This window comes from Euprymna scolopes, chromosome 23 (genome assembly GCF_053919585.1).
Source record: "Euprymna scolopes isolate OS-2025 chromosome 23, ASM5391958v1, whole genome shotgun sequence".
In the NCBI taxonomy this organism is placed as follows: domain Eukaryota; kingdom Metazoa; phylum Mollusca; class Cephalopoda; order Sepiida; family Sepiolidae; genus Euprymna; species Euprymna scolopes.
This window is the reverse complement of record NC_136504.1, coordinates 54,072,228-54,086,010: the sequence shown is the minus strand read 5'-3', so window position 1 is coordinate 54,086,010 and position 13,783 is coordinate 54,072,228. Positions and strand designations below refer to the sequence as shown.

The 13,783-nt window shown below is 35.7% G+C and overlaps 1 protein-coding gene across 2 annotated transcripts in view; it reads right to left on the bottom strand.

Moving 5' to 3' along the window:
- LOC145245901 (VPS10 domain-containing receptor SorCS3-like) overlaps window positions 1-13,783 on the bottom strand; it is a 1,435,182-nt gene that overhangs the window by 629,888 nt on the left and 791,511 nt on the right. The window lies entirely within an intron of this gene.

The window sequence follows — 13,783 nt, the reverse complement described above, 5'->3', positions numbered from 1 at the left end:
GAAGTTTAAATGTAACATAAACAAATATCTTGTTAATCTTTCTTAGACATGGACCCAAATAGTAGCCCCTTACATCCAAATGGCGATGTACCTTGTAAGGAGTGGACACGAGTAAAAAAAAAAAATACTTATAAAATGTTTATAAAAATGCTGACTGGCATGTTCGATGTTGAATTGTTTCTTCGCTGAGTCAGGCAAGCAAAACCAGCGATGCCAAAGTGGTCACGCCAAAACATCCCATTCCACAAAACTAATGACTGCCTCCTTAAACATTACATGGGTCAGGAAATCGTAATGAAAACTTCTCCAACTGAATTATATAAAGTATGTTTCATTAAAATTCGTTAATAAGAGTAAACCTACAGGGTGTCCCAATAAAATGTGTACACTCTTTAAATGACCATTAAACCAACATTTATTATAAGAAAGAAAAGTTTCATACATCAAAATACTGTGAACAGCCATAGCAATGGCCAACGACTCTTTATCTGAGAGTCCATCTTTCAAACTCCTTGGCCTAACGTTCACAGGAAACAGGAGTTGGAACAATTACATTGAAGGCATTGCCAGGGCCGCTGCAAGAAAGGTGGGCTCTCTCTACCGTGCTAGAAAACTACTAACACCCGAAAGTATCCTGTACCTCTATAAGGCCACCATTCGCCCATGTATGGAGTATTGCTGCCACATCTGGGCTGGTGCATCTGCTACTAGTCTCTCGCTCCTTGACAAGGTTCAAAAGAGAGTCGCAAACCTGATAGGCCCTGAACTGGCATCTAAGCTTCAGCCTCTGTCCCATCGACGAAATGTTGCATCCCTCTGCCTTTTCTACAAGTATTTTAGTGGTGAATGCTCTGACGAACTGCAATCACTTGTGCCCCCACGACGTGTGCACCCTCGACAAACCCGACAGGCTGCTAAATCCCACCCCCACACTGTAGAGATCCCTAGATGTAAAAGATCTTTTTACTCCAATAGTTTCTTCCCCAGAACCGCTAGACTCTGGAATTCCATTCCAGGTCCCTGCTTCCCCAACAGTACTGACGTGCAGAAGTTCAAGTGTAACGTGAACCGACACCTTGCTGCCCAAATCCCTACATAGTACCCCAGTAGTTGTTGCCCCTGACAGTAGCCCCCTACACCAAAGTGGCAATTTGCCTTGTTTGGGATGAAAATGTAATAAAAAAAAAAAAAAAAAAAGAAGAAACCAGTTAATTATCGAAAGTGTTCAATTGGGGTCTATGTTGGAAGTTGGAGATCCAGATTTAATCGTGTATTTTTTCTTGAAACTTGTCATGATGGAATTTTGGGATTTGTGAACTAGGTCGACAGACTTGCTTAGAGCAGGACAGAGAGGGAAACTACAAGAGAAAAAGAAACAAAAAAATTTATTTTTTTTGTAGCACATAAAGTAAAGCCGTAACAATTACCCACTAAAATGGCATCGAGAGGCCCCACTGGAAGCTGCTGTATGGTCCAGAATCCAGAGATAGAAACAGAAAATTTCCGACATCTCTTGCAAGAGTTCGTGCAAAATACTGCCAAACTAGAATACAGCTTTTTCTTCTCCCTTTGTCAGAAAAATCACTCATAAAAAATGAGGACTAAGGGACAAATAAAGAGAAGCGAGAGTAACGAGAGCTGTCGATAATGCATCCACAATGCATTATCTTCTCTCCATTAAAAAAAATTATTATGTATTTTCCTTAATAAAAGTCCAATTTGTGTGTATAAGGGAAAGTATGGTAATAGATTCCCCTCTCACTAACTGAAAATAAATACAATTGCCTAATCTGCTTATGCAATCAACTTGGTAGATATAATAGACAATATTTATGGACGAGAAAAGGTGTTTGTTGGGATCGAACACTATTATTAAAAAAAACAATAAAAAATACAAATATGAATTAAATATTGAAATAAAATGTAGTTATTAACATTTGAATTTAAAAAGATAAAAATTAAAATTAATATAGCAACGACTTATCTCGAAAGAGTTCCATCTCTAAAATGGAAACTGTTGAAGGGAAATTAGCTTTCTCCAACATCAGAGGCCTACGTTCTAACCTTCAGGGGTTGAAACCCAATTACAGGAGACTAAACCAGACCTATTATTTCTAAGCGAACCTGGAATCGGACAGACTATTTCCCTAGATGAGTTCGTAATTAAGGGATACTCTAACTTAACTTCCAAATCTGACCCTCAAGATCGCCATGGGCATGGAATATGTGCCTATATTAAAGATGGCTTTCCATAAGGTAGGGACATCTCCAGAGAAGATCCTTACCCTATATGTGCTTCCAGGTTGCACTTGCTCACACTACTGCGTTTATATTTACTCTCTATCGCCCCACAACAGCGGAGTTACTATCTTTAAAAGCATATCTGAGAAAATTGACCACCTCCTATCTGCTTATCCTTCAGCTAACATTCACGTATGTGGAGACTTCAATGTTCACAATGAGGAATGGTTAACCCACTCAAACAAGGCCGATGATGAGGGGAGGTTCTGTCATGATTTCTCCATTGCTTATGACCTCACTCAGATTGTTCACGAACCTACCCGTGTGCCCGACAACGACGGCCAGTATGCGAGTCTACTAGACCTTTTTCTCACAACTTTCCCTGAACTAGGTTCAGTTTCCATTCTGTCTCCACTTGGATCTTCCGACCACTCTGTTGTATCAATTAAGATAAAAATGAAATGTAATAAGTCCTCAGACATACCTCTCCATCATACAGTATATCGATACACTATGACTGACTGGGATAGCTTCCGTACATTTATATCAGATCTACCTCTGTATTCCATGTTTAAAAAGAATGTGTCCTCTATAGTATCAGACCTGACAGAATGTTTAATTGTAGGTATAGACCGTGTCATACCCTCTAAAAAGTTCTGGCAAAAACTTAACTGCCAACTGCTGCTGCTATTGCACACAGAAATCACTTTTTCCATTGCTTACAGCGTAATAGATATATTGAGACTAAAGCCGCTTTCAGGACTGCCAGCAACCATTGTAAGAAAGTAATAAAGAATGCAAGAGAGTTGTATGCTCAGTCTGTCAAGTCCAAAGTAGCTGAGCAGCAGCTTGGTTCCCACCAGTTTTGGCAAATAGGAAACAGGATCCTGAACAGAAGCGTGTGCTCTATCCCAACTATCATCAATGGACCTGAGGTAATCTCGTCAACATCAGACAAAGCCATCCTTACATCATTCATAGACATTTATGCTGATGACACTACCATCTATGATAGCACATCTAAAACTGTAAATGACCAAGTTCTCTCTGATTCTCTCTCTTCAGATCTTGAGCATGTGGGAAAAGAAGTGACTGGTTACTTTTAATGCATCTAAAACCAAGCATTTATCTTTACATCATCAACGCTCTGATCCGCATCTGGCATCAATTGAAATTAATGGCTCTCGTCTTGGGGAGGCCTCATGTTTTGATAAGCTTCTGGGCTTGACCTTTACTCCTGATCTTAAATGGAACATGTACATCAAATCCGTTGCCAAAAAATTGTGGGATCCTTCCATCGATCCTGTAGATATCTCTATCTATATAAGAGCCAGGTACGTCCAAGGATGGAGTACTGTTGCGACATCTGGGCAGAAGCTGCTAGAAAGGACTTGTCCTGCCTTGATAGAGTTCAAAATAGACTTCATAGTCTCGTAGGAGATGTCCTTTTCTCTTCCCTGCAACCTCTATCTCACAGAAGAGATGTTGCGAGTTTGCCTGCTTTATTGTTATTTTCTTGGCAATTGCTCGACTGAGCTTCAATCTATGGTCCTCCCTCGCCAAACTTTCACAAGAAACACTCGTCTAGCTGAAAACACAATCAATAATTCCCCCCACTCTTTATCTGTGCCTAAACCTAACGTAAATTCCATGAACAAAGTTTCTTTCTTAGAAGTGCACGCCTGTGGAACTCTCTTCCGTTTTCTTGCTTTCCAGATGACTACAATCTGATTGTCTTCAAGTCCAACATAAACAAGTTTTTGATGAGCCGTTCCACTTAAGTTAACAAATTTACCGAATTTCTATTATTAATGATTACTATATTGTCCAATTGCTTACTGTACACTCTTAACCTTTATCTTCGAGTGGTCTCTGGGTCTTGATAAGTGGTGATGCCTATGTAAAAACAAAAAAAATTATTGCCCATTGTAGTCCATGAACAGCTGACAACGCTCACTGATTGAATCGAAAACGTTCCTAATCAGTTCAATTGGTGTGTTGACACATCATTTTTCAATGGTTGCTTTCAACTCATTTATTGTAGCTCGTTTTGTGGTGTGAACGTTTGACATCCATGTCTTCAGATTTTATTGTAACCTGTACCTAAGATGGACATCATAAAGACTAAGAAATCCTTAACATTTGATCATTTAAATTCAAGCGGTTGTCGATTTAGAGCATTTTCTGTTTTGTATAAATCGTCAGATGTCGGTGACGTTTTAATAATCTCATATTTAATATTTTCTGTTTGAAATATGATTCCGTAAGACTTTTTTAACCCAAGGAATCCAAAAATGACATCAGATTTTTTCATAAATGAATCTTTTTATATGTTTTTCATCATGTTTTGAAAATTTTAACATGCGGCACACTATCGGAGAAAAACTGACATGGCTGAAAATGAACTTTATTTTTTCTTATGGACATTTATGAAGTACCTTTGAACAAAAAAGGTAGTTCATTCACGGTACTTTATTTAAAGTTAAGTCTTTTTTTCCCCCCTGAAAGGTTCAGAAATATCTTACTGGGGGAAGTGACTAGTTTGAGTATGTGAAATGCAGTTTGAGAGATCATCTACATTCATATAAAATTCAATTGATGTGTTGACACATCATCTTTCAATGGTTGCTTTCAACTCATTCATTGTAGCTTGTTTTGTGGTGTGAACGTTTAACATCCATATCTTCAGATTTTATTGTAACTTTTACCATAGCTGGACATCATAACAACTAAGAAATCCTTAACATTTGATCATTTAAATTCATATAGTCAGCTGGAAAGCATCTCGCCGATATTGTGTTCTACAGATGGCTAAACAAACCCTGCTCATGCAATTTTTGTTTAATTTTAGGCGCAGATAGAGAGTAAGCATATTGTTGACAGTGGTTGCAGCCAGACGAGCGTTTGTTGTAAATATTTTACAGGGGCGACCATAGAAATCATGCACCTGTCATGAAAATAACGACAGAGCAGGGAAAGATTCACAACGTCCTTACTGTAAAAAAGAGTACTTTATTTAAAGTTAAGACTTTTTTCCCCCCTGAAAGGTTCAGAAATATCTTACTGAGGGAAGTGACTAGTTTTAGTATGTGAAATGCAGTTTGAGAGATCATCTACATTCATATAAAATTCATATTGAAATAATTTTGGAAAATATAAGTTAAATAATGGAAGATAAAACGGTTTCACAGTGATCAGATATCTAGAATAAAAGAAAACTTTACAAAAAAAAAAACCCTTGCCTTCAGATTTTATTGTAATTTGCACCATAGATGAACACCCTCAAAACTAAGAAATCCTAAAAAATGAAGCATGCAACTTCAAACAATTGTCAATTTAGAGCATTTTCTATTTTACATAAATTGTCAGATGTTGCCCAGGTGACATTTTAATAATTGCACCTTGAATATTTTCTGTTTCATTTTACTTCAGTCGAAGTTCTCTGTAATCAAGGGACCCTCTATCTGGGACTAACAAAAAAAAGACATACTGATGATAAAGTGTATCTTTGAAATATGTTTATAAATTTCAAACAAAATAAATGTCTCTTGTAATGCGTTGTTTTGGCTTCAAACGTATCAAATAACGTATTTGCCGATAGATTTTCAACAGATATCATTTTGAAGCTCGAACCTCCAGACGACAAATATCGAAAAATTGGTCAAAAAACAATTCCTTCAATCTCAACGGAACACTTTTATATAAGATACATAGATATTCAAATGTTCCATTAAAGTACTTTATCCTTCAAACACTGAGTTAGTAAAGAAGTTAGAAACATAATTTTCCTCTCCCCAATTTACCATTTAAATATGTTATAGCATATCTTTCTTGTGGTCTTTTGGTTTTACTGGATTCCAGGACAAGAATTCATCTAGTCTGGTGAAGTACCCAGCTTTGTGCTGGTACTTGAGGTAACATCACTTGCAGAAGATGCACCATCCCTTGTATAAGCCACTGTGGGGTAGCTATGTCTTATTTGAGCTGCGAATATTATGCAAATTTGAATATTTAATCAGGGTTTATTTCTAGGGAAAAGTGTTCTCATGTCAGATTGTCCAGACAAACCCGTGTACAGAGAAACCTTATACACTCGAGGATAGTGTCTAGTAGGCATTCAAGTTCTCTCCAGTAGGCACTCGAATTCTCTCTCTTCTAGCAAAAAAAAAAAAGAAAGAAAGAAAATAAGCAAAAATGTGATTAAAAAATTCAAACGAATTTCCTAAACCCATGTTTGCTAACACACACACGTTGTTAAGAAAAAGACCCAACATTTTGTCCACCTTTGCTCTCTTGGGAAGACAAGTTAATAGGAACTACTGCACACTTTCGATGATTCATATTAGTTAACAATGGTTGAATCATTCAAACACTACAGATAAACCATTTTTTGGATCTTTCTACTGCTCCAGAAAGTACCTGGCCCCAGAGGCAATCTCGATTATTGCTGCCACATTGAGGATGGGTACAAAGCTTTGATAGAGTACAAAATCAATTTTGGAATCTCCCTTTTCACAGAAGAGACCATGCTAACATAATTAAAATAAGTCCCTACTTTCTCCATGTGCCTAGTTTCAGACACTTTTTCCAAGAACAGAGCTTCTTTACAAAGAGTACAATATTGCAGGGCTGCTTGCTGCTGATTACAACTTGGTCCTCTTCATATGTTAAAAAATACTTGTCATGGATTGTCACGTAACCAAACAAAGTTCATAACATTGATTAATGTTAGTACTTCCATAACATTCTTCATCTTTTGGTAAACAAAAGAGAGACACATATGCTTTTCAACGGATGCTAAATATACATTCATCCTCAATTAAGATTGCTTGGTTACGGCTAATTAATTTTGTTCAATGCACTCATGTTTAAAAGTGTTTAAAAATATTGTAAACGATGCTTCATGACTCCACATCAAAACAAATTATGCATTTCTTGCCAACAGATCCTCAAAGCTTTGATCTTTGAATCTATGCTGAGGAAATACTACTTGCTTTATGCTATATTCGTAATGTGTGGGAGACTCTCAAGCAGACACAAGCATCAGCATCGCACACATTATTAAACCTCATGAAAGCAACAAAAATAGAATATTAGAACGAATAAACTGTTACCTCTTATTAAATAACACATGTTGCAATATTTTGGACTCGTAATGGGGTAGTGATTTAATTGCAGCCCACATCAGCAATATTTGGTACAAGGCCTAGAAAGTGGGGATCTAAAGCAAACTCCCCTAAAGGAGGGCACTCTTGCAATTGCAAAAATTGCTTGAGTAACCCCGACGGCATTTCCCAGTCGGAGCGCCTCAGGCGACAAGCAATAAACTTGCGCCACCCGAAAGCTGGGTGGCAAGGCCTGGGATAGGTGGACCTCCTGGGTGATACCCAGGCGGTGTACCTCAGTCCGACAGGTAGTGTATCTCAGTCCGACAAGTGGTGTACCTGCCGGGCTGATGGTCAAGAACGGATCCTTGACGTGTACTACTACCCTGTCTCCCTGCAGCCGAAGATGCTAGGAGACACGTCCCATCACTAGTAATGAGGTATGGTCCCTCACAGTTGAGAGATTCTATTTATAAACGCTGCTGCTAGGAACTGATGAATCAAATTAACTCACGTTCTGCTACCAACCAATCAGAAACCAGAATTGCTCCATTTAAATTAATCATTTTTTTTTTTTAGCAACCTTGCATATGGGAAGAATCTTTTGTTCTTTGGCTACAAAATTATAAAGTCCAGAACCTGTACAGAACAGCTGTCCACTGAGAACTCGTCATCTCCAGGATTTGTATAGAACAACTAACCATTGGAAACTGTTCTGAAACTAAGCATGGCTTCCAAATCAAGGACGCACGTATTTCATTATTGAACAAATGTTTCACATACAGGAGAGACATTTCACTTATGTAGAAACTCTCATATCAACACAATCGCAATTCACTCATCCTTAAATATTTAGCTGTCTGAAGATAGTGGTTTCTTGACCGCAAATGCACTACATATTAATAGTATTGCTCTTTTTCTCTTTACAAAACACAATCATGTTCTGCAATGTCAAAAATAAAAACAATAATTGTCCTCTATAATCAAACCAAACACCATGAATAAATATTTGAAGATAAAAAGAACTTGAAGCATAAAAATCTTTTTGCAAAATTACTGGAGTCACATTAAATAACCGGGAAAGGGCTGATAGACTGTAAAACAAAACAACCAAACCAAACACCATGAATAAATATTTGAAAATATAAAAGAACTTGAAGCATGAAATCTTTTTCTAAAATTACCGTACTCGTTATTAAATAACCCCCAAAAGTGTTTATACGTCGTTCAACAACAACGAAAAAGAAAGAAAACAATAAAAAATATTTGAAAATATAAAGAACTTGAAGCATAAAATCTTTTCTGAAAATTATTAAATTCTTAAATAAACAACCTGAAAAGGATTTATATGCCGTAAAAAAGCAAACAAACAAACAAACAAAAAATAAAAATAAGTGAAGCAAGCATGGTCCCCCGTGAAAAAAAATGACTAAGGTCAGCATCCCCCCCCCCATTTAGCTCCCAAAGTCCCCAGGGGACGTCAAATCCTAGTGAAAATGAGCAAACGGTGTAGTTTTAGGCTTTAACATATGTAAATTTGAGTTCTGCACCATGCAAAAAAAGAAACGACTGTCCAACATTTTCCCCCCACTCATTTAGCCCCAAAAGTCCCCAAGGTCTTAACATATTTAAATTTGAGTTCAGCACCATGCAAAACTGCTAAATAGACATACACAGAAAATTTTGAACAAATATGGTAAAATAGTCCCAAAAATGGAGTGTTTTTTATTAGTCCTAAAAGAGCCCCTGGGGCACATCCAAGAGTTATCTCGAAGTATAGACAAACAAAATTATACAGAAATCAGTCGGTTACAACTTTTCAGAAAGTTTTTTAAAAATCCAAGGCATCAATTTTTTTTATTAAACACACAAGTGTCAATTTTAGCCATTTAAACCAAAAAGGCACCTCTAGCGGGGGGGGGGAGTTTTCCCGAAAAATCCGTTCTGTTACATTTTTACTCATATCGTGTTTAATGTTTGTGCAAAATTTCAAAAAATTCCAAGACGTAGTTATTTAGAAAAGTGCGAACGGACAAACGGACGAACGGACAAACGGACGAACGGACAAGGGTGAATTTACAGGCCCACCCTCCTTTTGTCAGGGGACCAAAAAAACAAATCAAACTCCAGGAATAAAAATTTGAAGATAAAAAAATCTTGAAGCATGAAACTTTTGGACCAAAATTACTGGATTCGGTATTGAACAACCAGAAAAGGATTGATATGCCGCAAAACAAAACAACTAAACCAAACCATTTATTTTACCTGCTTAATGTGTAATTGAAAAAACCCTTAATTAATTGTGTGTTGCATTCAACTTCACACATATGTTAGTGCTATGTGATATGTAAATTGCATGTCATTCACCTTAATTTTTAAAAAATTTTAATAACGTGCAGTTTTAATTAGAGAAACCTGAGGAACATTTTTTCTCTTATCGAGATTTTGAACAGATGTCGAATCACTTTTGCCTGGATTCTTAATTAATATTGCCTGGTTAACTTTCAGTTACTTAAAAGCCAAGCAGAAAATAAATTTTTTCCCCCAAATGATGCAAATGGCAGTGTGGAATTAGAATCCAGATAATTTCATTCTAGCTCAATTGAATTCATCAATTTTCAACATTTGCATTCAGGAGATGTGATTATTTTGCATTCCTTTCGAAAACTCGGTCTCTTTCACACACCCACGCACGTATACGCACGCGCGCGCACACACACGCACACACACGCACACACACATATGTATACATATATATATGCACGGCATATATATGCACAGCATAATCACGAGTCATAATGTCGTACATTCGTCGTAGCACAGTCGATTAGCATCTCCTTTTACAACTAGCGTTGAACGTTTGATCTGGACCTCTTCGGCTAATTTTCTTTTTTTTTTTTCTATTTTTTTTTTTTTTTTTGGTTTTTCCACTATAACGGGTTAACGCTGCTATTACCATTGTTTTTAGAGCGTGGATTAATATTCTTTTTTAATATTTCTGAGACACGCAGATAGTTCTGAAACCAAAATCAATTGTTTTCTTCCGAATTCACCATAATTTTACACGAAAATAGCTCACTAAACATAATAAATTGTTTGGACCTATTTTCCCCCACTCACGTGTCAATTCCGAAAGCCATTCTTTTTGTTGTCTATTCCGAAAGCCGTTCTTAACAGGAGGAGGTTGGGGTTGGCAAACAACAAAAACAACAACAGCCGTACCTTAAATTTTTATGCGGGCGGGGGCGGGGAGCATGCTATAACCGAGCAAAGCCGGTTAACGAGTCCTGCTAGTTATCAATGATTCTGAATTTTTTTAACCCTGATTTGTAATTTCTTACAACTGATCCTAAGCTATTAATAATTAAAATTTCAAATACTTACCAAGTATATTGTAAATTATAAATTACATGTATCTTATTATTAAATAAGCTTAAATTTGTGTGGACTCTGTAACAATTTAATATTGATAAACATTGAATGTAGGATTTATTTGTTGTATAAATTGCTTTAAATGCTATTTTAAATATACTCTAAAATTAATTAATTATCATTATTATTATTATTATTATTATTGTTATTATTATTATTATTATTATTATTATTACTACCACTACTATTATATTCATTATTATTATTACTAATACTATTATATTCATCATTATTATTACTACTATTATATTCATTATTATTATTATTATTATTATTATTATTATTACGTTGGCTATAGTTGTAATAATTATCATCATTATTATTAGTATTGTGATTATTATCAGTTTTATTATTTTATCCCTTCTTCTTCTTCTTCTTCTTCTTCTTCTTCTTCTTCTTCTTATTATTATTATTATTATTATTATTTATTTTATTTCTTTATTTTATTATTATGTGTTTATTATTATTATTTATACTAGCATTTCAGCCCGGCGTTGCCTGGGTGTTTGGAGGTGTATGTTGAGCAAAAAAAAAGTGGTAGTAGAAAGGCAGGCTCGAACCCGTACCGCAAAGGAGGAAAAGAACGGGGGAAAAACCTGATGTCTTTGCTGTTACGACCACCGCCAACCCAGAAGTGACGTAGGTTTAAATTAAGGCCAGACAATCGAAATGAGAGGATGACTTTCGAAAATATCAGCGAAAAAAGCGACCCCCTCCCTGTAGAAAAGTGCCTAGTTGAAGGTGAAGATATTAATGTTTTTAGCCAATTTTTCGATATTTGTCGTATGAAAGGTCGAACTTTAAAACGATACTGATCTTGGTAAAATCCGTCGCCTCTGTCGAAAGTTTTAGGCAGAGATGCAAACATATATACATTTATATATTGGTAACTAAAGATTTTCGACCCAAACCGATTAAAAAGCTTGCCCTATCTCTGAATACCCTTTATGTAAAATTTCAAATATTTGGACCAGAAATTGTCTGAGTAATTTGGTAGAGACCGCAGAGGTCAAATTTAAAAAGAAATTTTGACCCCTATTATGACCCCTTAACATTTATTGTTTTAGGCTTAAATAAAGTTATTAAGTTAGATTCATGTCCAAGGAACCTATATCTAAAATTTCAAGTGTTTAGACCCAAAATTGGCGGAGGAGTTTGATAGAGTTCTCAAAGGTCAAATCGTTGAATTTTGACCCCTTAACAGCCAAATTTCTGACCGCAAATAGATTACAAAGATTTTCCCAAATCTCAGTACCCTGTATATCAAATTTCGAGTCTGTAGACTAAATATTTGACAGAGTTATTGCATAGAGAAATGCACAGAGACACACAGACACACACAGACACACAGACACGTTCACTTTTTTAGATATATTAGCATGGGTGCCCGGCGTTGCTCGGGTGTTTGGAGGTATATGCTGAGCAAAAAAAAAAAAAAGGTACATTTTTTTAAACTTTGACCCCTATTATGACCCCTTAACATTTATTGTTTTTGGCTTAAATCAAATTATTAAGTTAGATCCATGTCCAAGGAACCTTTATCTAAAATGTCAAGTGTTTAGACCCAAAATTGTCGGAGGAGTTTGGTAGAGTTCTCAAAGGTCAAATCGTTTAATTTTTGACCCTTTAACAGCTAAATTTCTGGCCGAAAACCAATCACATCGATTTTCCTAAATCTCAGTACCCTGTATATTAAATTTTGAGTCTGTAGACTGAAAATTGACAGAGTTATTGCGTAGGGAATTGTACACAGACACACACACACAGACACATTCACTTTTATATATATACTAGCATTTCAGCCCGGCGTTGCCCAGGTGTTTGGAGGTGTATGATGAGCAAAAAAAACAAAAAAAAACAACAAACAAAAAAACAAAAACGGTCAATTTTTTTAAACTTTAACCCCTATTCTGACTCCTTAGCATTTATTGTTTTTGGCTTAAATAAGTTATTAAATTAGATCCATGTCCAAGGAACGTATATCTCAAATTTCACGTGTTTAGACCCAAAATTTTCAGAGGAGTTTGGTAGAGTTCTCAAAGGTCAAATCGTTGAACTTTGACCATTTAACAGCCAAATTTCTAACTGAAAATTGATCACATCGATTTTCCCAAATCTCAGTACTCTGTATATCAAATTTCGAGTCTGTAGACAAAAATTTGACAGAGTTATTGCGTAGGGAAATGTACAAAGACACACAGACACACAGGCAGACTCTATCATTCCAGTAATTATAGGAGAAACCGGACTTATGAAAAAGAATTTTACAAACTATCTTACAAATATACCAGGTAAACCAAGTGCAAAGGAGATTCAAACAATTGCACTTAAAGGGACGGTTAGAATCTTAAAAAGATCTCTCGGTTGGAGTGTCTAAAATAGCAGGTGTATGTTTGGCATCTGGTAGGATGCCCCATCCCTGGCTTAAACAAAATGATAAGAAAAATGAAAAAATAGAGAGAAACACTTTCACTTTTATAGATGCAACAAAAATATATACGTATATATAAATATATATGGAAACAATTTTGTGTTTGATGTAACCTTTTTACGCAAATATTATGCAAGTATAAATCATGTAGAATATCTGCATGAATATAATTACACGTAATAGTAAACTAAAAATGATCATCCCATAAGAAAACCGAAAAAAACTAAATTAATTAAAATGAATGTTTAAAAGAATATGCAAATTAGCTAGATCTTTTGCTAGTGACTGGAATTCCACAACCAATATATAAGAAAATTATATTTTCTTTATAAATAAATAGGAAAGAGGGTTTTTAATATGACTATCAATACACACAAAAGAAACACGCATTTATAGGAGTAAAGATAGATTATTTATTATTATTGTTCTTCGTTTTCTTATTATTATTATCTAAATATTAATACGATAGTGTGTGTTCTTTTGTGTGTCACACTTACATCCGGGTCGTTTAATTGTTATGAAATTTCATTTCTTATCTTTATATTAATGTCGTAATTCGCTGCGGCCGTTATCA